This window comes from Bubalus bubalis, chromosome 17 (assembly GCF_019923935.1).
Source record: "Bubalus bubalis isolate 160015118507 breed Murrah chromosome 17, NDDB_SH_1, whole genome shotgun sequence".
NCBI classification, from domain to species: Eukaryota; Metazoa; Chordata; class Mammalia; order Artiodactyla; family Bovidae; genus Bubalus; species Bubalus bubalis.
Genome location: NC_059173.1, coordinates 1,426,169 through 1,452,854, shown reverse-complemented (window position 1 = coordinate 1,452,854; position 26,686 = coordinate 1,426,169). Strand labels below are relative to the sequence as shown.

At 62.6% G+C, this 26,686-nt stretch overlaps 1 protein-coding gene and 1 non-coding gene across 7 annotated transcripts in view; one reads left to right on the top strand and one right to left on the bottom strand.

Moving 5' to 3' along the window:
- Positions 1–19,626, bottom strand: part of LOC102412993 (glutathione hydrolase 1 proenzyme) — a 30,092-nt gene extending 10,466 nt beyond the window's left edge. Inside the window, exons 1-2 of one of the 6 annotated variants that reach the window (XM_025267249.2) lie at positions 19,605–19,626; positions 4,673–4,786 (exon numbers count right to left, since the gene is read on the bottom strand). The gene's annotated coding sequence lies outside the window, so the exon portion shown is untranslated. Of the gene's footprint in view, positions 1–4,672; positions 4,787–5,199; positions 5,291–5,559; positions 5,629–6,206; positions 6,623–11,807; positions 12,343–16,266; positions 16,439–19,604 lie in introns of those variants that run through there. The other 5 variants (XM_025267251.2, XM_025267250.2, XM_025267248.3 and 2 more) reach the window with 5 other exon arrangements.
- A 2,471-nt stretch (positions 19,627–22,097) lies between these two features.
- On the top strand, positions 22,098–22,170 carry TRNAQ-UUG. The gene has a single exon. It is a non-coding gene; the product is annotated as a tRNA-Gln (tRNA).
- The last annotated feature ends 4,516 nt before the right edge of the window (positions 22,171–26,686 follow it).

The following is a 26,686-nucleotide window of genomic DNA, read 5'->3' as shown; positions in this document are numbered from 1 at the left end:
GTGTATCACAGGGAGCTGGCATGTGACCAGCGGGTGAGGGCCACTGTGTCGGCCACGTGGGCTCCGGGGCCGGCCTGCCGCGTCTCACCTGCGTGGGGTCTTGGGAAAGTCACTGGCTGTCTGTCCAGTGCAATGAGAGATGAAACGGGTTGGAAAGTGTGAATGTGTAAGTTGCATAGCTGTGTCTGACTCTCTGTGACCCCACAGACTGCAGCCCGCCAGGCTCCTCTGTCCATGGGGTTCTCCAGGCAAGGATGCTTTGGAGCGGGTTGCCATTTCCCTGCTCCAGGGGGTCTTCGGCACCCAGGGATGAGCCCTGTGCTCCTGCACCGCAGGCAGATTCTGTGCCCTTGAGCCAGGTGTCAGGCGTTAACTACGTACTGGCTCCACTTGGGGGAGGCTGGAGGCCTGTGGGCAGGAGCCGGTTGGCCTCGCCTCACCCTGACACCGTGGCTTCTCTGGTGACTTCCTGCCAGGCTGGACAGGGAGGGACAGCCATTAACCATGGGGTCCCAGTGGCAAGGACGGCAGGTGAGGGGTGTGTGGCCCGATGGGTGTCAGAGGGGGAAGGCCCCCTCTCCCAAACTCAGTTTCCCCCCGAAGGGCGATGTTCTGCCAGAAAACCCCAGGCCGGGACCCCTCTGCCTCGCCCGGTCCCTACTCAGAGGGGCCCACCCTGGGACGGTTCCGTGCCCTCTGCCCTCCACCCTCCGCCGGGCCGGAGAGCCCTCAGGGCATGTCCTGGGCCCCAGGGCTTTTCACTGGGTCTGGCCACGCTGGGCACCTCAAGGGCATGCTGGGCATTTGTCCTGGGCTTGGGACCCTCAGCTGAGATCCTCGTCCTACTCTGCGTCCTCTCCCTACCCGGGCCCCGGGGAGAAGCCAGCCAAGGCCTCCTGAGGTCTGGCCTCCCCTCTGTCCAGCTTTCCGCCAAGGGCCCAAGTGGTCTCCCCGGAGGGCCGGGGGTACCCGCGAGGCTTAGCCTTCCAGAGCATGCGGAAGCGGTGGGCCCTGTCCCTCTTCCTCTCATCCTAGGCCGGGCAGGCGGGAGGCCTGGCCCAGCCCCCACAGGAAGCACGGAGGAAGACACCCTGCTGGGGGACTGGCTTTGGTCTCCCATCCCTGCCCCCCACATTTTTGGACTGGCCAAAACCACATCCAAGCCCCGCCCCCCCCACCGCCACCAGGCTGGCTCTCACCCAAATCGGTGTCATGAGGGGAAACTGAGGCCAGAGAAGGGGTGCTGGGCCTCCAGCAGCAGCCGGGCTCCTCCTGACCCTAGTTGGCTTACCCGAGGCCTGGGGAGCCACGACACCCCCACTGCTTCTCATAAGAAGCTGGGCGACGCGCTGGGGCACTGGCCGGGGAGGCCGACTTGTCTGCCTGGGAAAGTCCCTCTAGGCACTGGCCGGGCCCCCCACCCCAGGAGCCGCCCGGAGCCACGCCCGCGGGCCCTGCAGGGCTCCTCAGGGGGCCCAGAGCTGGGCTGGGAGCTGGGAGCTAGGAGCTGGGGTGGGCCCCCCCGGAGGAGCAGAGGGGCTGAGGAACCCTCATCTAGTCTTGCGAGGGGCGCGGGGGGCCAGAGGCCCTCCCGAGGGCGTGGAGTCCTGTCCCAAGGCCACAGCCCCAGAGCCCAGAATGAAAGTCTTTTCTGGGACGGACTGAGCCCCACTGGGACCATTGTCAAAAGCCTCCCTGATCCTTACCAGCCAGCTTCCTGACCCCCAGTGACGCAAAAATGCCCACCCGGTCCTCACCCTATAGCGTCATAACTAATCACCTAATGCCACCCTTCCAGCGGGAATTTTCTTTGTCTCAAGGCTATAAATATTTTCTGCTAACCCATGGAAAGTGTCAGTTCTCCCTAGGCTGTCAGGAGGTCAGATGCTCCCTCCCCCCACCAGGATGAAGCCGGCAGAGATTCACAGTCTTTCAACCGAAACTCCAAGATAAGAACAGCAGGACAATTAAGGGAGGAGACTGGACCCTGCATGGATCACAGATTTCTTGTCCCTGACCACACAGGCACAGAAAAGGCTCCTTGGAGGCCGATGGGGAGTCACATCAAGGATGCTGTACCCGCAGTAGAATCCCTTTTGGCTAAGAGACGTGTGCACACACAGGGCAGGGTCCTGAGATACACCAAACACGTGCAGGAGGCAAATCGCAAGGCCTGGCTAGAGGGGAACGGAAAGAAATGCCCCATAGAGTGATTTAAACTGCCAGGTGGACGCAGCCCGGGGTCTCTCCCTCCGAGCCCACTGTGTCTGTCCACGCGCACTGTACTCTATGCCTCGTAACCACTTGACTTGCTTCACTGCTTTCCATCTTGGTGGAAACTTTCCAGCAAAGCTGAAGGGCCAGGGCTCTTGTCACTGACCACTGGTCTAGTGGCTGGGATCTGGTGGTCTCAGCACTGAGAACGGGCCCAGCCTCTGCTTGGGAACCCAGGTCCTGCTCCACGCCGCTGTAGGCCAAGCCACCGGTGATCAGGCCTGCTGCAGTGCAGGAGACCCGAGCTCAACCCTTGGGTTGGGAAGATCCCCTGGAGGAAGGCATGGCAACCCACACCAGTGCTCTTGCCTGGAGAATCCCCGTGGACAGAGGAGCCTGGCGGGCTACAGCCCATGGGGTCACAAAGAGTTGCGACTAACACTTTCACTATCTCTGCTGTTTATTCTCAAAAAACTCACTCCTTTCCGAAATGCTTTCCCAAGCCGCGCTCAGACTGCCATGACAGGGGGCACTTTGAATCCCCGTGGAGAGTGGGCAATCCCCAAAGACAGAAGGTGGCAGGGAGGGCGGCCAGAGGCTGTGTCTGGTCTGGTCCCGACCTGTCACGGCAGCCCGGGGACTCCGCCCATCACTGGGCGGCTAAAGTTCGCGCAGCCCTGGGAGGGCCCTGGAGGCGGCACCTGCTGTCAGCGGTGACCCCTGGTGGTGGCAGCAGGCGAGGGGTGTGGCCCCAACGGGGAAGGAGCGGCGCTTGACAGAGGCAAGGCAATCCTTGTCCCAGAGGATGGTGTCTGTGGGCCTCTCTGCGAGCCCCAGGGTGGGTCTCCCGCCGCCCCGCCCTGTCCTGGCTCAGGGTGTCTGAACGCCAGGCCCAGAGACGGTTCCTGAGGCCATGCAGCAGGGCCGGGGTGGTACCGGCACCGGGCAGAACCCAGACCGAGAGGCCCACCACACCCCACAGCTGGGCGGAGAGGGCACCACCTCCCTCCTGCTTCATGCCCAGAAGCTTCCACCGTCTATCCCATAATGATGGCGCCCCAGGCCCGAGGAACCAGCTGCCCAGCCTGGGAAGACAGGGTCCAGAGAGGGCCAGAGCGGATCCAAGGCCGCACAGACCAGCAGGGCACACACACCTGGCCACCCTGTACCTGCCCCGAGGGGCTGCGTGTCCCGGACACGAGGGAGTGGAGTCGGGAGCAGCTCCAGACCCGCCCCGGGGGACTTGGACGTTGCCCCACCTGGCCTTGGCCTTCATGTGCCAAGGGCAAGGATCAGCCGCTTCCCGAGTCAGGCCTTCCTCTCCCGGCGCCCGGCTCGCTGTATCTAGGCTGCCCCGAAGCCTCCAGCCCCATACCTGCACTATCTAATATGCAAAAAGCCCACAGGGCTGTGCAGAGGCCTTGTGGAGGAGACGCAGAGGCCGAGCAGACGCTGCTGCCCCCGGGGCCACACAGCCGGAACACACTGCTGCCCTCGGGCGGGCTCCGCGGGGGGACTGTGAGCTCTCCGCTCCCATGAACTCTCTACCATGACCCCAGGCTGGGGGTACCCCGACCGCTTTTTCCCTGGACGTCATTCTGTCCCCTGCAGACCAGGGTGACTGAGAAGATGGGACCAGGCAGGAGCCAGGGACCAAGGCTCAAGACCCGTCCCCAAGGGCTGGCCGCTGGCCAGCAACACCGGGGCACTTGGTCCTGCCTGAGCGGCTGCATGACCGGACATTGGCAGGGAGGTCAGAAAAAGGCCTGAATGGACAGAGGAGGACCCAGACCCTACAGGTGACCCCAGCAGGAAGACCCTGGGCTGGGACTGGCTGGAGGGCCTGCCATGAGGCCCAGAAGCTGAGCAGCAGCTGCAGGTTCTCGGGAAGGACAAGCATGACGGCCTCTCACGGGTGGAGTCAACAGAGGCAAGACGTTCGGAACAATAAAGCCCGTCCTCCCACGTCAAGTGTGTCACGCCCCGTCCCGGCTGGCCCCCCACCCCCACTGCAGGGAGGCCTGGGCGCAGGGGGTCTGGGCTGGAGGTCCCCCCAGACCCCAGGGCTCCTGTGCTAGGCACAGAAGGTGGTGAGCTCCCTGCCCCCAGGAGTATGCAAGTCTCACGCACCCAGAGATGCTGAGTCTGCCATGCACCACCTGCTCCCAGCGAATGCACGCACGCACACACACACACACGCGCGCGCGCGCACACTCACGCCCATGAGGAATCTGGGCTGAGCGAGCAGGTTCCAGGACACGCGGTGAGAGCGTGAAGAGATGAGGCACGCCGACAGCCTGGGGTTTCTCCGCTAATCCTCCCGCCCGAATCAGAGGGGTGAAACTGGGCAGAGCCCCAGAGCCGTTCAGAGGCCGGCCGGAAGCCGAGGCTCAGGCAGGGGTGACTCGGGCCTGCAGGCACACGGACGGGCAGGTAGGCACCCTGGCGCCCCACTTACCTCCTGGCGGGCAGTGAAGACTCGCGTCCCCCGGGTCCAAGAGCACAGCCTTGGGCAGGAAGCTCGGCACCACACCCGGACCGCAGATGGGGTCCGTGCCCTGCGCTGCCCACCCTGGTGGAACAGGGTTGAGAATTAGAAACGGCTCCTTCCGCCGAGACCCGATGACCGCTCTCGGCCGGAATCCTGTCCAGACGGCTGTCGGAGCCTGCGAGGACCACAAGGGGGTGGGCGCCCCTTGGGGCTGCGCAGTCACCCCCCTGCACCACTGGCCTGCCCCTCCGCCCCCCAGAGCCCAAGGTGGGGGCACGGCGCCCAGCCCCCAGCGCCGCCCGCCTCTACTCCAGACCCCCCCAGCGACCTCACCATGAGCCCAGACTGCCCCACCCTTCCAGGCCTCAGTTTCTCCACGCTGGGCCCCCCTCCCTCTCAATCCGAGAAGCCCATTCCCCCGGCCTCCTCCACCCACCCCACACCCGTGGCCAGGTCAGCCAGGAAGCCTGGTCAGGTGGCCTCAGACCACTTACCGGACAACAGACAAGAGGCTCCCAGGCCAGACCCGGTCAGGCCAAGGGCCTCAGGCTCTGCCCCTCTGCGCGACCTGGTCGCACCAGCCCCGCCCCCATCACCCTGAAGGGCTGCCCACTCCCATTACACAGGTGGATAAACTGAGGCTCAGAGAGGAAGAGCGACCTGTTCAGAGCACAGCCGGGACAGAACAGAGCTGGGACTGGGACCCAGCGCTCCAGATACCCCCGAAAAGGCCCCAGGTCTGGGCTGCCCTGGGGTCCCATGCCCCACCCCCGGCAGCTCAGAGAGGGTGAGCGACGGCTTCGGGGTCACACAGCAGCGGGGCACAGCTGGACCCCCGCCCTGCCCCAGCTCACCTGGCTGCAAGGCTGGTCCTCCGGTCTGCTCCAGCACTAGGCACGGAGCTCAGTCCCGTGCCGGCTCCTCCCCTCTCCCCCCCCACCCTCCCCTGCCGGCCAGAGTGGGGGAGGCTTTAAAGGCACAGGCACCCTTCCAGGTAGGGGGAGGAGCGGCCCTGGGTCCTGCCCCAGGGGGCCGTGTGACCCGGACAGTGGCCAGCCTCTTCCAGCCTGGTGGGTCCCCAGCCCGGGATAAAAGGACCTGAGTTCTGAGGGTCTCTGTGGACCTGAATGAGGCCGGGCTTCCGGCAGGGGCAGGTCGGGCAATGGGTCTCTCCTGGCCCCTTAGGATATCCAGGGGGGTGGCCCCCACTTCTGGCCACGAGATACCCTCTCCCCCAGCCCCGGGGCCGCAGGCATCCACAGGCTGTCACTCGAAGGACCCTGGTCACAGGGACAGAAGGGAGTCACATGACCCGGGGAGCCTTTCCTCAGCCCCCCAACTTTCTGGGGTCGCGAGCAGGCGGGTTGATGGATGACGGGTGGTCTGCTCACACCCCTGCCCAGCGGGATGGGGTGGGGTGCTTGCCCCCACAAGGCCGGCAGGCGCAAGCCTGCCCAAGCCTCTGAGGGCCACATGCCGCCTGCAGCCTGTACATACGCACCCATCATTCATTCGTTCCCTCGCTCGCCCCTCTGGCCCATGCCGTTTCTTCTCTCCAGGAGCCCCCAGCTGGACACAAGATGGGTAGCACGTTCTGCGTGGAGGGGGAGCCCAGGACACCCCAGGCCGTCGCAGCGGGGGCGGTGTCTAGCACCACTGGGATTGGACTGGGGAGGCCAGGCCCTGGGTGGGGGGGGGGGGGCATCTCTGGAGCAGAGAAGGCACAAGACAGACCTTGGACCTTCCTGACCCTTCCAGAGCCGCGAGGCATCAAAGCTGGACAGGATGGTGCTGAGCTCAGACCCTGAAGGCCAGGCCAGCGCGTCTGGACTTTGAGAGCCCGGGGAGGCTGATGAATGTGTCACTGGGCTGGGTAACCCATTAACCCTGGCTCACTCATTAAGGGCTTCCCTGGTGGCTCAGCTGGTAAAGAAAGAATCCGCCTGCAATGGGGGAGACCTGGGTTCGATCCCGGGATTGGGAAGATCCCCTGGAGAAGGGAAAGGCTGCCCACTCCAGTGTTCTGGCCTGGAGAACTCCATGGACTGTGTAGGCCACGACTGAGCAACTTTCAGCTTCACTCATTAAGACCTTGGTGGGTGACCACTAGTCCCGCAGCCACCCCAGGAGCCGGCCAGAGGGCGGGGCTGAGAGCTGGGCTCTGTGTCCTTGCTGCCTGGGTCTGGCCGGCCTCCAGCCAGGGGCAGCTGCCAAGGCAGCCTCGGGCCCTGCCCCACCCTCCCAGAGCCTTTCATCTGCTAATGATCCCGGAGAGCCTGCAGGGTCTGGCCAGACAGGAGACTCAGGCCCCGGACCTGGGGAGCAGGGGCGGGGGGGGGGGGGGGGGGGGGGGGGGGGCGGGCACCCGACCCACCCCAACAACGCCCTGGGAGGGTGGGCAAGCAGGGCACTCCTGGCCCAGGAAACCGCAGCCTAAGAGGAAAAAGGACTTGCTCAAAGCTACCTGGCAGGACAGCAACCCAAGAAACAGAGAAGGCCCTGAAAACACTTCCTTCCACCTGGGGCGCACCACCCCCACCCCCCCACCCCCGGCTGTCAGGCCTTGGGGAGCTGCTGGGCCTGAACCCCCGGAAGTGCCAAGTGCCGGGTGAGCCTGTGCCCCAAGTGGGCCCCAGCTGGTAGAGACACAACCTCCTGGGAGTTCCTGGAGGCCCAGTGGTCAGGACCCCGGGCTTTCATGGTTGGGGTTCAACCCCTGGCCAAGGAACTGAGATCCCGCAAGGAGGGTGACGTGGTCAGAAACAAAACAAAAAAGGAGAAACAACATCCCCTATCACCGTCACAGCGAGAGAGCCGGGCAGGGGGGTCCAGACGCAAGGAGCACCCGACCCACCCTCGGAAGCCGTGGGAGCCAGGAGGCCTGATGTCGTCAGGGGCGTGTTGTGTACCCCTGGTCAGCTGGCTGAACAGAAGTCCATCTTCACCAGCTTGACGGTCACACAGTCCCAAGTGTTTGGCCTCTGAGCTTCCATCTCCATCACCCGAGAAAGTTTGGCTTGCATACCTGCCCTGACAGGGAACTCACTACCTTTCAGGACAGAGGACAGCGGGTCGCTGCCTGCTCTTCCCAACATCAAGCCCCAGCTGCTGCCTTCCTGGAGCGCCTTCTGCACCTGCATCAGGTGGGCCTGGCCTAACACCCTGCCCGCTGAGGCCCCCCACCCCATGGCTACTCGGCCACTGCCTCTCAGAGCCACGAAGGCCGTACCGAAGGGAGGGGAGGAGATCCTGGGCTTGGCGCAGGGGCTGCTCTGGTGCGCTGGTGGCGGGAGGGGAGCCCCGGCAACTGCAGACAGAGCAGGCCCCGCTGCCCCCAGACACCCGCCAGCGGCCTTGTGGGGGTTCCCACCTCAGCACCCGCCTTCGGTGTGAGGACAGAGGCTGGTGCTTGGCCAAGTGCATGGGCCTCCGGGGCGATCGGCTTGTTAACAACCGGGAGCTTCGGGCTGCAGAGCCCGCGTGGCACCTGGCAGACCGAGTCCAACTCCCAAGCTCAGAGGTGGTTTGGCAGGACGACCAAGGACACGGGCATGTTCAGGGCCTGGGTTCACGTTCAACCCCAGGCCCGACGGCGCGGAGTCTCCTCTCCTAACTTGCCCTCCGTTTTCTGTCTGGAGAGCACGGATCCTTCAAACAGTTGCTGGGCAGATGCGCTGAGATCGGCCGCACCCAGGGCCTGCCGCCGCCCCCTGCCTGCCCACGGCTCCCTGCACAGGTAGCATTTATCGCATCACCTCATAATTATCTGTCAGTCTGGGAGCTCCGGGGGCGGGAGAGGAAGGCGGTGTCCCATCCACACCCCAGCCCCCAACCCCCACCCGGGTGCGTCTCCAGGTGGGGGGGACCCTGCACGGGGCTACGTGGACGTGCGGTTTCACCGATGCATGTCTGGCTCGGCCCGCCTGGGCTTCTGGAAGCTCTCCCTGCCGGCCCCTTCCTCAGCCTCTCTTTGACCCCCTTTATGTCTCAGCCCTGGACGCAGTTCCTCTCTCTAGCTGCGTCCTGCTGAAACACCCTGTTGGCTGATGCTTCAACCAACAAGCCCGAACCTGAGCTAAGTGGCGACCCTCCCCAGACCTCCACTGGCCACGGTAGGCAGAGCCCCGCCCTGGGGAGGGGGCCTGGGCATCTTCGCTGCCCTGTCCAGTGGCCCCAAGCCCTCCCCCGCTCCGCTGCACCCGGCCACACCTGACCCCAGCCACCCCTCTCCACTGCGGCCTCCCCTTCTCACATGGCGGGAAACCCAGAGATCCCCAGGCGCCCCTCTCCTCCCCCCTGTAGCCCCGGTGCTCAGATCACATCCCTCCCTGACTAGGACACCCTTCAGAGGTACACGCTACCCTCCAGGTCAGCACCCGTGGCTGGGCCGGACCCTCCTCCGAGCGGTTCACCCGCAGCCTGGACTCTTCTTCCCTCAGGCCCGACCTCAACACTGCCGCCTCCTCTTGGAAGCGTACCCTGCCTCCTGGTTGGGGGCTGCCCCAGCTCCCGCAGGGCCCCGGGACCCCCGTCACAGCTCCCCACCTCTGCTCTCTTGTTGACCTCCTGCATCTTTGTCTAGGGGGCGCCCATGGTGCCCAGTGATCATGGCTAAACGGACGTGATGGCCGTCGGGTGGCTGGGAGGCTTGGGCACGGGGCCACAGAAGCGTGATAGGGCCACAGGTGCCCAACGCTGACCCGTGAGTGTGTGCTGGACGCCTTCCTTGCTGCGTCTAAGCCTCCGCCTTTCCCAGGCGGGCATCTTATTTTCCCCGTTTTCCAGAAGAGGAAATGGTTTTGCAGAAGCTGCTACAGTGGGTTGAACAATCTCTCCCCAGATTCTCATCCACCTGGGGGCTCTGAACGGGACCCCATCTGGAAAGGAGCTCTTTGCAGAAGTCATAAGTAACGATGAGGTCATCCTGGGTGGGGGCGGGCTCCTAAGTCAGTAAGCAGCGTCCGGGTAAGAAGGGAGTCATGCGGCTTCCCTGGTGGCTCAGCGGGTAAAGAGTCTGCCTGCGATGCAGGAGACACAGAAGATGCGGGTTCGATCCCTGGTTGGGAAGATCCCCTGGAGGAGGGCATGGCAACCTACTTCAGTATTCTTCCCAGAAGCATCCCATGGACTGAGGAGCCTGGCGCATTACAGTCCACGGGTTGCAAAGAGTCAGACATGACTGAGCAACTAAGCACGCACACCCCAACGCAGGAGACAGGGGTTCCGGTCCCGATCCGGGAGGGTCCCACACGCCAGGAAGCAGCCAACCCTGTGCTCTAGAGCCTGTGCTCTGCAACAAGAGAAGTCACCGCAATGAGAAGCCTGCGCACCACAGCTCGAAAGTAGCCCCTGCTCTCTGCACCTGGAGAAAGCCCACGCACAGCAACGTAGACCAGCATGGCCAAAGACGCCTAACTAAAAAGCCAGGAGACACAGACGCAGGGAAGGAGCCCTGGGACCAGGGAGGCAGAGACTGGCAGGAAGCCGCTGCAAGGCAAGGCAGGCGAGGACGCTGGCCACCGCCAGAAGCTGGCGACAGGCAGAGAAAGAGGCTTCTGAAGCACCTTGGAGGGCACAGCCCTGCCAGTGCTTCGGTTGGTTTCCGACTTCTGGCCTCCAGAACTGGGAGAGGATATACTGCTGTCATTTTAAACTATCACCAAGTTTGTGGTTCCCGTGTTATGAGAGCCACAGAAAACTCACAGCCCTACATGTTTCTGTACCCCCACAGGGCAGGTCCAGGGGTTTGGAGCCGGGGCCTGAGGCCACCCCGACCCTGCAGGAAGCTCCCAACCCGCCCCTTGGAACCAGCTCCAGGGGAAACAGTCTCCGCAGAGTGTCCGTCTGCTTCCTCCCTCCTAGTGAGTGCTCCCTCGTCCCTCTTTGTGTGGCTGCCGGGAGGCTCGTGGTGCCAGGCTGCTTGCTGAGGTACCCGGGCTGGCCTTCCTCCTCCTGGGCTTGGACATATGCACTGGGTGGGTAGGAAGAGGCCCGAAGGTGGGGCACGTCCAGCGCAGGGCCGACCCCAGCCCTCCCCCCACACCTGCTGGGTCATCCAGACCCTGGTTCCCTGTCATAGCAGCTGGGCCACCAGCTGTCGGGGTTCCTGGTCTCCTGGCAGGTCCCACTCGGGGCCCAGGACGTCCTCAGCATCACCCGCCTGCCTGACTCTCCAGCTCCTCAACCTCCCAGCTCACTGGCTCCCGGGGGCGGCAGGGCCGCCCCGCGAGGCTGGGTGCTGTGCTCAGTCCTTTTTGACGCCTGTGACCCCGTGGACTGGAGCCCTCCAGGCTCCCCTGTCCATGGGACTTCCCAGGCCAGGAGACAGGGGTGGGGTGCCATTTCCTTCTCCAGGGGAGCTTCCCGACCCAGGGATCGAGCCCGAGTCTCCCAATCTTCTGCGTTGGCAGGCAGGTTCTTTACCACTAGCGCCAGCTGGGGAGCCGGAGACACTGGATACAAGTTTCTGAACCTCGACCTCAGCCCTGGGGGCTCAGAGGGCAACACCACAGCTCCCACCCCATTCCACGGGGTCTCCCCAAACACAGCTCAGCTGCCCAGGGCAACTCCACGCATAGGGAGCAGCAGGCTTTAGTTAAGCACATACGGAAGCCAGCCTGTGGGAGACAGTGCCCCCACCCCTGAGGGCACAGCTCTGCCTCTGGAGCCTCTGTCCAATGCAGATTGGGACAGTCAACCTGGCCATCCCCACGGGAGGCCGGGGGAGGCCGGTCCAGGGATCTGAGCCCAGATGCCACCCTCCCCCCTTTCCTAGAAAACGCCCTCCAGGAATCTCTCAGCCAAGGACACAGAGGGTGGGGCGGGGATGAGACTCAGGGCTGGGGAGCGGTTCTCCTCTTCCCATGGGACTCCAAGCTCTGGACGTAACCCCTCACCCCACCGCTGTCTGGCTGCTCCTTCACGGCATCCAGGCTTGGCCCTCCCCTGCCCACCCCACACCCCCTCCTTGGCCTTCTCACTCTCGGGGGGGACGGGGTCCAGGCCTGGCTCAGCCTCTGGAAGGATACGGTCAGGACCTGGGAGGCATCCCAGCTCTGGCTCCGGTCCTGGGATGGGGTGCGGCGTGGAGTGTGTGGCTTACCGGGCCTCCGGCTCTGGGAAGGGGTCTGTGAGGCCCCCGGGGCCGCGGGGCCGCTGCTGAAGGCCCTGGCCGGCCCCACCACGTCACTTCACTGTGCCGTCGACTTGGCCCCGGAGGAGGGCAGGCCGGCCGTCCTGCTGGTTTGCCAAGGAGGAAACCTGTGGTGCCAAGGTGGCCCGGGGACAAAGCCGGCTGCAGAGCCGGGGGGAGGGCATCTGGGTCCAGCCGTCTGACAGCAGGAAAGAAGGGGCCAGGATAGGAACAAGCCCAGCGCGGGTGGAGGGACGGCGGCTGTGGCGGAACGGCGGCTGGGGGCGCGGGGGGCCGGCCCCTGCCTCCTCTCCGGGGCTCAGCCCTCAGGACCACAGAGCCCAGCACGGTCCTCTCAGACCTTCTCCTGCGGGGGGCGGAGCGGTGCTTAGCCCTGCAGAAGGAGCCGAAGTCTGCCTTCCCTCACCGTGGGCCGGTCCTCCCCCATCACGGGCCCTGGGCACCCCTCCCAGGCTGGACACACACCCTCCCTGCTGTGGGAGTTGGGGCTCTGGAGCCAAATTCCCCTGCGCTGGGATGCGAAGGGGCTGGGGGGAGGAGCTATAAGGGGCAGCGGGCCCCCAAGGAAGACCCCTCCAGCGAGCGGCCCCTGGAGTAGCAAGGCCCCGACCCCCACGACGCACACAGCTGCTTCCCCCACTTCTGCCTGGGAGGAAGCCTGAAGGCAGGCAGGTGCTGCCAGCCTGCCCAGAGCTGGGGTAGATTAACCAGCACCCCCAAGGCCCCTGGCTCGCCCAGCTCTGCCAAGGAGGGAGGGAGGGTAAATATTTGTCAAGGGAGGAGAGTCTGCAGAGGGTGAAACAGTCAGGTACTACAGCTGCGCTGCGGCGGAGGGCTGAGGGGAGGTTCTGAGAACCGGTACTGGCACCGCCTGAAGCCGCCCCCCACCCCGCCCTGACCCCCAGTCCAGTCTCCTTTTCGTCGCCAAAACGACCGACCCATGGTCAGCCCCGGATGCCCGAGGCTTTGGAGGCACCGAGCGCCATCCCCCCTCCGGTGACCCCAGTCCCTGGCGACACAGCTCGAGCCAGGACGAGCGCGGGCCGACGGCCTCCTCCAGCGACACCCCTAAACCGAGCGTGGGATCTCCGGGAACCCCGCAGGGGCCCTCCTCTTTCCCCCGCCCCGCTCCGGCCCGGCCAGGGCGCGCAGCCTCGGATCGCGCGCCCCGCACGCGGCGCATCCCGGGGCAGGAGCGGGGCCGGGGCGGGGCCGGGGCGGGGCGCCGGGCCGCCGGGCCTCCCGCCCGCTCTGCGCCCGCCGCGCGGCGGCCATGGGGGCGCGGCTGGGCCGGCGGGCCGGGCCCGACGCGGGCTTGGAGGCCTGGGCGGCGGCGGGGTGCGGGCCCGCGCCTTAGGAGCGCCGGGTGCGCGGGCTCCGCGAGATCCAGTCCACGCTCCGCGAGTGGCGGCCCGAGCGCGCCCGGCAGCTGCGGCGCCTCCTGCGCCAGGCGAGAGAAGGAGCGGGCCGGCCGGGGCTGGAGGCCGGGGCGGGCTGGGGGGCAGTGCCGAGCGGGGGCGCGCGCGCCGGGCGGTTCCCAGGGGAGGGGACGATGGGGGGGGGGGGGGAGGTATTGTCCAGGCCGCAGGGCGAGGCAAGGACGGAGGGCAGTGGGCTACAGCTGGGGAGGGGCTCCCTGGACAGTCTGCTCGTCTCAGGGGTTTGAGGTCGGCTGTGGCTCCTAGCCTGGAGCTAGGTGCCTGCCTTCAGACCCTGCCAAGAAAGGAGGCCAGCTGGGGGCCAGTGGTCTTGTCCCCGGGGGCAATGGGGAGACGGGAGGCCGGGCTCTGGATCCTACAGCCAGGACCTGGGGGAGCCGAGCTGCCGCCCGGCTGGTCAGCGGGTGCAGCAGCCTCACCCTAGCAGCCCAGACAAGGCCCGGCCTCCTTGCGGGCACTGCCCCAGGCCACTGAGGACACACGGCTGGCACCCCCTGTGCCTTCCCAGCATTGGGTCAGGGTGGACGGGGCCCTGGCTCCACAGACGCCAGCCCCCAGCCCTGGGCCCCCAGGAGTCACCACCGAGCAAGCCGCTGCCCTCTCTGCCGAGTCCTGGTGCCCTGCGGCCGCCACCGCCCACCCCGCCCCGTGTGCTGAGATCGGCCTGGTCCACAGGTGGACATGCTCGGGAAGACGGAGGCTTGGAGAAGAGCTGCGAGCCTAGGGCCGCAGAGCAAATTGGGGGCCAGCCGAGGCCGCAGCCCACCCCTCTGGGCTCCGCAGGCTGGAGGCTGGGGCTGGCCCTTTCGGGGGAGCTGTCCGCACCTGCAGAAAGCAGGCTGGGGTCCCTGGGACCCGGTCTGGGTCAGCCCTGGCTTCTTCTGGACCCTCCCTAGCTGGCATCTCCCACTTGAACTGTGCGTGAAGTGGAAGCAAAGCAGCATGCATCAGCCAGGGCCCCAGATCTCCGTCTGGCAAGGAGCCCAAGGCGCACTGGCTGGGTATTTTAGCTGGGTGTCCCAGAGGTGGGGCCCTGCCCTGTCCCACAGCCAACAAGGCCTCTGCAGTTTCGGCCCTCGGGCACTGGGGCCTGGCTTCCTGTGCCCTCCTGGGCTTTACGCACAGAGCACGCTACTCTCTGGCTTGGGGTGGGCAGGGGCGCCTGAGGTCTGGAGGCCCATCTGGTTGTGCCTGTCGTATCCTGTAAACGGACCCCCTAAAAGACAGCACACCAGGTGCAGGGGGATAACAGGAGGAGGAGGCCAGGGGGTGGGGGGCGGGAAGGACAGGGCAGGCCGGGGACCTGAAGGGGGATGTGCGTGAGGCTGGGAGGCTGGACGGGGGCTGGACAGGGGGGCTGGTGGGCGGGGGAGGCCATGGAGGCCAGAGTCTGAGGCTTGCAGGCTGTCTCTGCCACCCCACGGCCGTGAGGACGTTTGATCTCCACCGAGGGGGTCAAGCCCAGGGGTGTCGTGGAGCTGGCTCTGGCTAGGAGGGGCGGGAGGCCAGGGCCCCTGGGAGGAGGCTGTCGGGGCCAAGGCTGCTCGAGCGGTGGGCGGGCTGGGCAGGGGGTGGAGGGTGCCGTCGGGGTGGTCCCTGCGCTCTGCAGCGAGCCTGGGAAGCCAGGGCTGGCAGCGTTCTCTACTGAGTGAGGGAACAGGAGCAGGGGCCACCTGGTCTGAGCGGAGTGCCAGCCCGGCAGGACAGGTGTGGACCGCAGCCATTGCACAGGACCGCGGCCCAGGTGGGCAGAGGCGGGGGGCCCGAAGGGAACGCTGGAGGGCAGGGCACTGGGGGCGGTCATGAGAGCAGCCCCCCAGAGACAAGCCCAATCCCAGGGAAGGGGGTCCTGCAAGCCTGGGGCGGGGGCAGCGGTTGGGAGGGCGTCCAGGGCAGGGAGGCCGCGGCCCTGGCGCCCTCCACTCTCAGCGGCCTGCAGGATTTGGGCCCAGAAGGGGCCCTGCTCACTGGCCTGCTCTGCAGGAACGCTGCCTTCCTCAGCCTGCCCACGGCCTGCTTGGGCCCCTGGCCCGGGACCTGCAGTGCCCCGAGGTGGTGAGGCCCACACCCCAGGCCGGGCAGCGTGGTGGACGGGGGCCTGGAATTGCCCTCGGGGGGCCCCCCCGGCCTGCTGCATGCATGGCCTCAGAAGGAGGGTCAGCGTCCCTCTCTGGGATCCCGTGCCGGCGTCGTGTGTGAGGCTGGCCTGCAGCTGCAGCCCATGGGAACCCTGCTGACCCAGCCCCGGGGTGTCACCTGTCATTTGGACCCGTTTCCTGAGCCGTGGGCCCGGCCCTGGGACCCAGGCAGGGGGTCGCGTGGGGAACCTTCGGGATCCAGAACACCCTGACAGATCCAGAGTCCCAGAGCTGGGAGAGAGCCGGTCCACACGTACCCCTGTGGACAGGAGCCCACCGCCTCCCTGAGCAGTGCACGATGGGAGCAGATCTCTCCTCCTGCTGGGCTGGCCCCTGCCACCTGCAGTCCACCCCGCGGGCCCATCGGACGTCCCGCCGTGCGGCTGGAAGGGCCCTTGCTCCTGACACAACCTGAGGCTGCCACAGCCCGCACGGTGAGCCCCGGCGTGAGACGGGGCGCCTCCCCCGGGCCTGGCCGGCTCTGAGCCGCCGCCTCCAGGTGCAGCGGTTGCCGCAGGTGCCCCGAGGCTGGCCTGGAGCCGTTGCGGGCACCCCGGGCTTGCTGCCACTGTGCACGCACGCTGCTCGCAGAGCCTGGATGAAAGAATGTGCTGGGTGGCGGAGTGGGCTCGGTGCCGGCTCTGCGGAAAGCAGGCCGCCCCACATCCTGCCCAGCTGGGCCTCTGCGAGGGCCGGCTTAGGAGCGAGAGAGAGAGGGGGCCAGGATGGGGGCGGGGGGGCGCCGTCAAACAGCCACCCTCCCCCGGCAGCCCAGACCCAGTCCACGGGCGCCGGCCCGCTGGACGGGGAGAGGGGGGAGGGCGTGCTGACCTGGCTGGCTCCTGTTTTCCCAGGGCGGCGTGGGGGCAGCGGGGCTCCCTGGAGGGGCCTGGTCCCGGGGGGCGCTGAGGGCGCGCGGGGAGCCGGCGGGTCGCCCGAGGCTCTGGCCCAGGGCCTGAGGACGGGGAACAAGGGCCCATTGTCTGGGCCTCCTCCCGCCGGGCCCCGCGGGCCTCGGACCAGCCTGTCCAGCTCCCAGCGGGCAGCCTCTCCTGGCTGTGAGCCAGGCTGCGGCGGGGGGTGGGGGGGGGGTTCAGCCAGTGGGCGGCCCGAGGTTGGACGGCCGGCTGTGCGCATGCCTGCGCTTGGGCCCCCGAGGCCTCCCTGACCGCGCTGCCCCCCGCAGCACCTGGAGCTCGGAGTCCTCCGGGCAGGACCTGCCAGCAGCTCATCTATGGCCTCGCCCCTCACGCCAGGTGGCCGCGGGGGACCCGCCCGCCCCGGAGGGAGGCTCAGGGCTGGAGAAGGGGTGGGCACGCGGCCCCCCAGCCCAAGGCACACCCCGGCCCAGCTCCTCTCCATGGGAGCTGCCGTCCCCCGGCCTGGCCCAGGGCCCAGCCCCCTGGACCAACATGATCTCAGCGGCGGTCAGCTGAGTCCCTGTGGCAGCCTGGGAGGCAGGCGGCACCCAGGTCCTGTCACCAGGAAGGAAACCGAGGCTGGGGCAGGCGTGTCGTGCCCAGGGCCACACCGTCCTCTGGGAACTCCCGGCCTGAGCGGGGGCTCCACGGCCAGCCCAGCGGCCCACACTGCCGCGGGGTCCCCCTCAGTCAGCCCACAGTGGCCTCGTGCGCACAGACTCGTTCTGGCAACAGGCCACTGGCCCCCAGGCCCTGGAGCGCCTCCTTGGCCCCCCAGCCTGTTGCCCTTGGCCTCAGGCCTGAGGGTCCACGCTCGGTCTGAGGCCTCTGGGGGCTGTTCCTTGTCTTGGCAGGCGGGGGCCCTGGAGGTGCTCCCACCACTCTTGGCCCCCAGGCAGCCAGCCCGGGGCTCAAATGACAGAACCACAGGGTTCTGCGGGGGTGGGGGACCCTCCTCCATCTCGAGTTCCAGCTTATGACACAGGGAGCCTCCCACAGGGCAGGTCCCAGCCCACGATCCCCAACACGGCCCTCTTGCTTAGCCTGGGTCTGTTCCCTCTCTGGCCCCGAAGCCTCGGGGTGGGGGACACCAGTCACCCTCATAGGATCATCTGTCCTTCCAAAATGGTCAGTGACCTTCGAGGAGGCACGTGGAAACACTGACCGGGTGGGCTCAGGGGTCCAGCACCCCGATTTGGAGACCTGGCTGTCCCTTACTGGCATGTGGCCGTGGAGGAGTCGGGTCACCCCTGCCCCCAGCACCACGGGATAAGCAACGCCACCCCACTGGGTTGGTGTAAAAATCAGAGACAACCATCGTGACAGGCGTGGGGAGGCCGCAAACAGCGGGTTTTTAGAACGGCCTTGAACGCAGGTGCATCGAATCCTCACAGCCAGGCTGCCTCTTAACCAAGGGGACCTGAGGCTCAGAGCCCTCGCCAGCATTGCCGTGGCCGCTCGCCCAGGAAGTGGCTGCGCGCAGGGGCCTGGGCCGCCCTGACTGGGGGGTCGCCGCCTGTGGCCGGGGTGGTGGTGGCGGCGGGGCCCTTGTCAGTCCCTCCCCACCCGTGACTCTCCCGCAGCCTCCGGAAGACTCTGCCGGCAGGTGAGGCCGTGGACCTGTCGGGAACCCCCGTTGGCCCGGGACCCGCAGCCCGTCACGCGCTACCTGGGCTGGCGGGGCTGGCCCTGAACTTCACGGGGTTCAGCGACAGGCTGCTGTGCCCGCTGCTGCCCAGCCTCTGAGCCAGCACCCCTTGCCGCCCACCATCCACGAGGGCCCGGACCTGGGGCCCCGGCCCTGGCATCCCCCGGGGGCTCTGTGGCTGCGGGGCCCACGCCCCAGGCCTGCTGCACCAGGTGACCCGCCAGCCGCCTGGCTCTTGCCTCCAGAGCTCGTGGGCGGACGGGGTGATGGGGGCGGAGGTCCCCCAGGAGCCAGTGTGCGGAGGAGGAGGGGGGACCGGCACGTATAAAGGGCCACGTCCTCTCCACCTCAGCCTTTCTGCACCGTGGGCCTCGGGGGCCACTGGGCACCAGCCCGGCCCCTGGGGTGAGAAGTGGGGGCCTGCAAAAGGGAGGGACCAGACTCACTCTGACCTCCCCTGGGAGGCCGGAGAAGCGGGAGGTCCGTCTGTGGGCGGGGACTTGGAGGGGACCTCCGGGGCCCGGCCCTCAGGTCCGGGCAGGGCCTGGGCACCTGGAGGACGGGACCCAGAGCGGGGCAGAGCTCCTGCCTGAGCCCAGGCTGCTGAACACCCCCTCAACCGGGATTCCCTGGGCCAGGCACACGACTGTGCCGGCGGGGCGAGGCCTGTGTCCCGTGGGGCGGACAGTGCTGCTCACCAGCTCTGGTGCCCACCCTCCAGGCCTCCTGTACTTGGTGAGTGGGCGGCCCCACAGGGCAGGGGAGGAGAGACAGCAGTCAGAGACAAAGAGCCCTGTGTCCTCTGCAGGCCCTGGGGCCCCACGCGGAGTCCTCCCCCGTGGGAAGACCCAAGGGCGCGTGCGGGGTTTGCGGGTGGGCACAGCTGGCAGCAGGAGGCCCGGGGGAAGCAGGACCCATGGGCGGGCTGCAGACCAGGCACCTTGCTGCCCGCCCAGCCTGCGTGGGGGGCTACAGCTCAGCCCCACTGGGAGCTGGGCAGGGACGCCAAGCTAGTCGAGCCGTGTTGCCGTGCCTGGCCCAGGGCGCCCCTACAGGCCAGCGCCAGGGGCGGCGGGGTCCCCCGCCTCGCGGAGTGCCCCAGTGAACCCTCCCCAGAGCTCCGGCCCTCAGCGGACTGCGAGCTGGCACCGTGACACTTGTCTGTAGGCGGCCGGATGCCCAGCAGCGTCTTGGGCCAGAAGGGCGGCGTCAGGCCCGGGAGGGTAGGAGGGGGTGAGGTTAGGCCCCTGCCTCCCTGCGCCTGGGGGATTCCTACCCAGAGGGGCTGGAAGGTGTGAGCAGACCTGTTCGGCCCAGCTCTGCTCCCTTCTGTGCAGCTCTCCGCTCTCTGCTGTGGGGTCCTCGCCCTTCCCCAGCCTCCTTGCTTTAACGACATGGACCTGCCCAGTGACCCCCACTCTGGGACAGTGGGCTCAGGCCCCCGGGGGCTGGAGGATGAGCAGGCCGGCCCAGGCCGGGCGAGCTGCTGAGCTGCATTCTGTGACTCCAGGCTGTCCCCCCACCCCTCCTTCCCGCCCACCCCAGGCCTGCGTCTGCCAGACCTGGGCCTGACGACCGCGACCGCGTGGAGGGCGTCTCACCGGGATGCTGTGAGGACCGTGGCCGGTCTTGCTGGCCGAGCTCTGGCTGGATGCAGGCGGTGGCAGCTGGTCTCAATCTCCCGGCCTCTCAGATGGATGCCTGCGATGCCCTTGGTGGGCAGGGGTGTGAAGCGGCTCTGAGCCAGTCTGCCCTGTTCCCATGCAGGTGTCCAGAGCCCCTTCGAGGGGCCCTTGCGAACCCCAGAGAGGCTTCCTCTGTGGGCAGGGACACCCAGGAAACTGGCTGCAGGCGGAGGAGGCACCAGGTGGGCCTGGCTGGGGCCGGTCCGCTCCTAGGCCCAGTCTAGGAGGCGGACAGACCTGGCCTGGTCCCGCCCGTCACCCGTGGACGGTGTGGTCCTCTCAGCGCCCAGCCCCTCATCTTGGGAGCAAGGCTCACCGAGCCGCCCCTTGTCCCGCTGGCGCGAGGCTGACAAGGCTTGGAAAGGGCCTGCCACGTGGGGGGCACCCAGAAGACGCTCTGCAGCGTCAGCAGGGCCTCCACCCAGGGCTCTCTGGGTGGGAATGGCAAGAGCCCAGGCCCCGGGACAAGGCGGGGCTGAAGCCATCTATTAATTTAAGAGCGCTCTGCAGCTTCGGCTGGGGCCAAGCACTGTTCCGATGGCTTTTCACCACTTCAGTTCTCTCTGCACCTGCAGGAGGTGAGCGAACTGAGTCAGCGAGAGGTTGACAGACCTGTCTGAGGTCAAAGGGCTAGGAACGGGGAGGAGCCAGGAGGTGAGCCAGGCAGCTGGCTTCAGTCTGGGGTGCTGCCCGTCTCCCAGCCATCGTCTCCCATCCCCCTCTTGGGGGGCCGAGGAGTCACCCAAATTCCCGCCAGGGGCGCCCCAGCAAGCCAGAGGCCATTCGGCCATCATGACGGCCCTGCTGCAGCAAGGCCAGCTGGGATCTCCTTGGGCCTCTGTCTCCTCGCGTGCAAGACGGGGCGGTGGGGGGAGCACTGAGGAGCCAGGCTCTTCCTCTTCTGGGATGGAAAGGGACTGGTGAAGAGTGGGCTGGAAGTACTGACGATACTTCTCAGACTGAGCCCCGCTCAGGCGTGTGGGACCCGTGCCCGCTTCTGGCAAGCTGGCAGACAGCTGCAGAAGCCTTCGTCCCTCCGGCCTCCGCTTCTTGGGTCGTGCCAGCGTGTTAAGAGCATCAAGAGGAAAGAAGAAGAAAACACGCCTGTCCTCTGCAGGACGGTGGTGACCAACGCTCGGGAACTTCTGTCCTGGAAGGAAGGACGAGTGAGCCCAGATAGAATGCTTTAATTAAAAACCCTCCCTCCTTGGAAGAAAAGCTGCGACAAACCTAGAGAGCGTATTTAAAAAGCAGAGACGTCGCTTTGCTGACCAAGGTCTGTAGAGTCAAAGTTAGGGTTTTCCCAGTGGTCATGTACAGATGTGAAAGTTGGACCATAGAGCAGGCTGAGCGCCGAAGAATCGATGCTTTTGAACTGTGGTGTTGCAGAAGACTCTTGAGAGTCCCTTGGACAGCAAAGAGATCAAACCAGTCAATTCTAAAGGAACTCAACCCTGACTATTCATTGGAAGGACTGATGTTGAAGCTGAAACTCCAATACTTTGGCCACCTGATGTGAAGAGCCAACTCATTGGAAAAGACCCGATGCTGGGAAAGACTGAGTGCGGGACACTCTGTGGAATTGATATCGTGCTTGTGGGTGCTCAGCGGCTCAGCTGTGTCCAGCTCTTTGTGACCCCATGGACTGTAGCCCGCCAGGCTTCTGTGCACGGGATTCTCTAGGCAAGAATGCTGGAGTGGGATGCTATTTTCTCCTCCAGGGGATCTTCCTGACCCAGGGATTGACTCTTGCATTGCAGGCGGATTCTTTACCATTGAGCCACCTGGGAAGCATTCCCAAAGAATTGATAACTGATATTATCTCTTCCTTAAATATTTGGCACATTTCCTCAGGGAAGGCTCACAAGCCTGACGTTTTCTTTGTGGGAAGGTTTTCAACTACAGTTCCAATTTAAGAGAAGTAGGGGTATTCGGGTTAGCTGTTACTTCTCAGAGGGAGTTTTTGCATTTTCGATCTTCCAAGGAATTAGTCCATTTCATCTGAGCTGTGGAATTTGACATGTTCATAACTTTCTCTTTTATTTTGGCTGTACCGAGAGGCCTGCTGTCTATTTAAAACAAAATCACTAACCTGCTGATGTGTGTATGGATAAACAAAAGTGGCCTGTCCATACAATAGAGTATCATTTAGCCTTAAAAAAAAATGAATTACTGACACATGCTATACCATGGATGAATTTTGAAGGCAAGGTAAGTGAAAGAGGACACAAAATATGATTCCACGCATGTGAAATGTCCAGCAGGCAAGCTCACAGGGACAAAGCAGGTTAGTGATTGTTTTAAATAGACAGCACTAAACACCTATATTAGGAAAAAAGAAAGGTCTTGGGTCAATGGTCTCAGCTATATCAATCTCGGACAAGAAGATATCACTGAAGAATCTAGAATTCCCTGGCGGTCCAGTGGTCAGGACTCAGCACTTTGACTGCTGTGAGCCCGGGTTCAATCCCTGGTCAGGGGACAAGATCTTGCAAGCCTCTCGGTACAGCCAGAATAAAAGAGAAAGTTATGAACATGTCAAATTCCACAGCTCAGATGAAATGGACTAATTCCTTGGAAGATCGAAAATGCAAAAACTCCCTCTGAGAAGTAACAGCTAACCCGAATACCCCTACTTCTCTTAAATTGGAACTGTAGTTGAAAACCTTCCCACAAAGAAAACGTCAGGCTTGTGAGCCTTCCCTGAGGAAATGTGCCAAATATTTAAGGAAGAGATAATATCAGTTATCAATTCTTTGGGAATGCTTCCCAGGTGGCTCAATGGTAAAGAATCCGCCTGCAATGCAAGAGTCAATCCCTGGGTCAGGAAGATCCCCTGGAGGAGAAAATAGCATCCCACTCCAGCATTCTTGCCTAGAGAATCCCGTGCACAGAAGCCTGGCGGGCTACAGTCCATGGGGTCACAAAGAGCTGGACACAGCTGAGCCGCTGAGCACCCACAAGCACGATATCAATTCCACAGAGTGTCCTGCACTCAGTCTTTCCCAGCATCGGGTCTTTTCCAATGAGTTGGCTCTTCACATCAGGTGGCCAAAGTATTGGAGTTTCAGCTTCAACATCAGTCCTTCCAATGAATAGTCAGGGTTGAGTTCCTTTAGAATTGACTGGTTTGATCTCTTTGCTGTCCAAGGGACTCTCAAGAGTCTTCTGCAACACCACAGTTCAAAAGCATCGATTCTTCGGCGCTCAGCCTGCTCTATGGTCCAACTTTCACATCTGTACATGACCACTGGGAAAACCCTAACTTTGACTCTACAGACCTTGGTCAGCAAAGCGACGTCTCTGCTTTTTAAATACGCTCTCTAGGTTTGTCGCAGCTTTTCTTCCAAGGAGGGAGGGTTTTTAATTAAAGCATTCTATCTGGGCTCACACGTCCTTCCTTCCAGGACAGAAGTTCCCGAGCGTTGGTCACCACCGTCCTGCAGAGTTACAGGCGTGTTTTCTTCGTCTTTCCTCCTGATGCTCTTAACACGCTGGCACGACCCAAGAAGCGGAGGCCGGAGGGACGAAGGCTTCTGCAGCTGTCTGCCAGCTTGCCAGAAGCGGGCACGGGTCCCACACGCCTGAGCGGGGCTCAGTCTGAGAAGTATCGTCAGTACTTCCAGCCCACTCTTCACCAGTCCCTTTCCATCTCAGAAGAGGAAGAGCCTGGCTCCTCACTGCTCCCCCTCGGCCCCGTCTTGCACGCGAGGAGACAGAGGCATGTATCGTAATTCAAAGCCAGTGCTGAAGAGAAAATTCTAAAAAAAACCGCTAGAGGAAAAAAATATTGCCTTAATTCTGTTTTGTTAGTGTTGCTTTGGGGTTTATATTATAAATTTTAAAATGATCACAGACTTCAAGTAATACGCCCTTTCTAGTGTAAGTATAATAGTATGTAGTATTCTCCTCTCAGCCTTTATGCTAATGTGCATTTTACATTCACACGTCAAGAGGATGAGATGGTTGGATGGCATCACTGACTCCATGGACACGAGTTTGAGCAAACTCAGGGAGACGGTGAAGGACAGATGTCTTCACTTTGTGTATATTCAGATTTCCATGTGCTCTGATTTCCCTTTTGCTAAATGAGTATCCTTTAATGCTTCTTGTACAGCAGGTCTCCTGGTGATTTCTTTCAGCCTTCGAATGTCTGAAAATGATGTATTTTGCCTTCGTCTTAAAAAGCTACTCCTCCAAGTACTGGATCCTAGATTGACAGCTTTCTGTCAACACTCTGAAGATGCCGTTTCACGGTCTTTGTGTCTGTATGGTCCCCAGTGAGAAATGTCATCCTGTTTTTCTTCTTCTGATTATAACATTTCTTTTTTCTCTAGCAGTTTTTTGAGAACTTTCTCTTCAGCACTGGCTTTGAATTATGATACATGCCTGGATCTCATTTTCTTGTGCTTGGAGTTCACTTGGCTTCTGGGATCTGTGGGTTTATAGTTTTCATCCAGTGTGGGAAGTTTGGGGCCATTATTTCTTCAAACACTTTTTCTGTCTCTCTCATCACCTCTCCTTCGGAGACTCCAACCACCCATATATTAGGAAACTTGAAATTTCCCCATAGTTCTTTTTTTTTTCCAAATTTATTTCTGGCTGTGCTGTCTTTGAAGCGCTCCGTCACTGCGTGTGGGCTCTCTCCAGTTGCAGCGCGTGGGGCTCGCGGGTGTGGAGGCTTCAGTAGCTGTGGTGCAGGGGCTCAGCTGCCCCTCGGGAAGCGGGACCCTAGGCCCCAGACCGGGGATTGGGCCTGTGCGCCCTGCTGGCAGGCAGGATTCGTAACCAGGGGAGCAGCACGGAAATGCCCTTCACACCCTTTGCTCTGTGTGTCTCATCTTGTATAGTTTCTATAATGCGTGCTGTGCGAAGCCGCTCAGTCGTGTCCGACTCTTTTCGACCCCATGGACTGTAGCCCACTAGGCTCCTCTGTCCATGGGATTTCCCAGGCAAGAATACTGGAGTGGGTTGCCACGCCCTTCTCCAGGGGATCTTCCCAACACAGGGATCGAACCAGGTCTCCTGCATTGCAGGTGGGTTCTTTACAGCTGAGCTTCTACGCTGCAACATTCCCTGACCTTCTCTTCTGCACCGTCTCATCTACTATGATAGCTTAAGTTCAATGAAAAATTTCTTCTCTTCCTTCTTTCTCCTCCCACTACACCCTTGTCCTTCTTTACAGACCTTCCATGTCTTTTAACTTTTTGAATGTTTGAAAGAGCTCAACCAACCATCTTAGCTGCTTTCCCTGCTCCTTCTAACCCGTGAGTCAGTTTTAACCTGTTTTGATGATTCTCACCATGGGCTGTGCTTTCCTGGCTCTTTGCATGGCTGGTAATCCTTGAATGGATGCCAGACACTGCAAATTTTACTTTGTAAGGTGCTAGATATTTTTATGTTCCTATAAATCTTTTGGGGCTTTGTTGGAGAATACAGTTAATTGACTAGACACAGCATGATCCTTTCAAGTCCTGTTTTTATGATTTCTTAGCTGGGTCCACAGCCATGCTCAATCTAGGGCTCAAAGTTCATTTTTGAGGCAAGACTTTCCTGGATACTTGTCTTAAAAATACATCATATTTTTGTATTATTCATGTTTAAATATCATTTACTGAGTATTTCAAAAATTTTAAAACCTTGGAGCCTTGCTACAGACTGCTCCTCCTAGAGCCAGTTAACTCCCAAATAGTAAACAGCTTCCTTGCACAGCATACCTTTCACATACAAATTAACCAAAGTCTAAACCAACCACCTTTATTTAACTCACCCATCAAAGCCATCACCTGCCGTGCCAGATACCACACAACTGGAGACCACCCCTGTAGCCTGGAGCCCTCTGCTCTGTTCAATCATCCAATTTCAGATGTCCTCAAACCGGCCTGCCTTGCCTCACCCCTGCTTGCCCCGTGGAATCCGCACTCAGGCCCTGGGTCGTGCCTGCCCTCCCCTCCTGCCCCTGACCCACCTGGGGTTTCCTCGGGTGAGCCCGCGCAGCGTGGCACGCCCCTTGCGCTTGGGAACTGTCGTCTCCACGTCTGTCGCCCGCCACACCTAGAATAACGTTCCTGGTCTAACAGTGTGGCCGCTGCTGTGAGTCAGGGTCCTCTGGCCGGTGGGAGCGGGAACCGCCTGTGTGGCGCCGCGTCTTCCCCACAGCTTCCTCCCTGGCCTGTCTCCTCGGTATTTAAGAGGAGCCTCTGCAGCCCCCGGGGTCCCTGTGCGGCTTGCTTCTCCCTGCTGTCTGTCCTCTGAACTTGAGCTGCCTGGGGGTCTCTGGACTCTCAGCTGGCTCCTCAGCCCGGGTAGGCTGCAGCTCCCCTCACTGCCGCAGCCTAGAAGCCCTCACCAGGAGGTAAGGCCACCTCGTGTGCTTCCCAGCTCTCAGGGGTTACTCTCCTTCAATGCCCTGAGTTTGTTGTTTTTTTTTTTTAAGGCATGAGGGTAAGTTTCCATCTTGGCCAGAAGCAGGGAAAAAAAAAAATCCTGTGTGCTTTATTATTTAAGCTTATGAAGTACTCAGCAGGTGTGTCTAGAAGCGGAGATGGTATCAGTGAACCGGCCGAGTTTGCGCCTCCCTGGCACAGACGAGAGGCTGGCACCCCCTCTTAGGCCGTGGCCCAGGTGTCCCTGCACGACACCGCCCTGGACCCACGTCTTCTTTACCGTGCCACATTGCTTCCAACCTTACTGTTTTTCTTAAACTGCAATTTTCTTTTTAAACATTTTTAAATGTATTTTAACTTTTGAGGGTTGTGCAGGGTGTGGGATCTTAGTTCTTTGACCAGGGATCTAACTCAAATTCCCCTGCAGTGGGACTATGCAGTCTTAACTACCGGAGCCCCAGGGAAGGCTGGAGGCCCTATTAACAAAAACAAAAAAAAAAAAACAAAAAAAAAAAACAAAAGAAAAAAAAGGGACTTTCAGAGAATCACCTTGGAGAAATCTACAAAGGAGACCAAAAAACAATGGGGGGTTAGGGGAGGCAGGGACAGAAA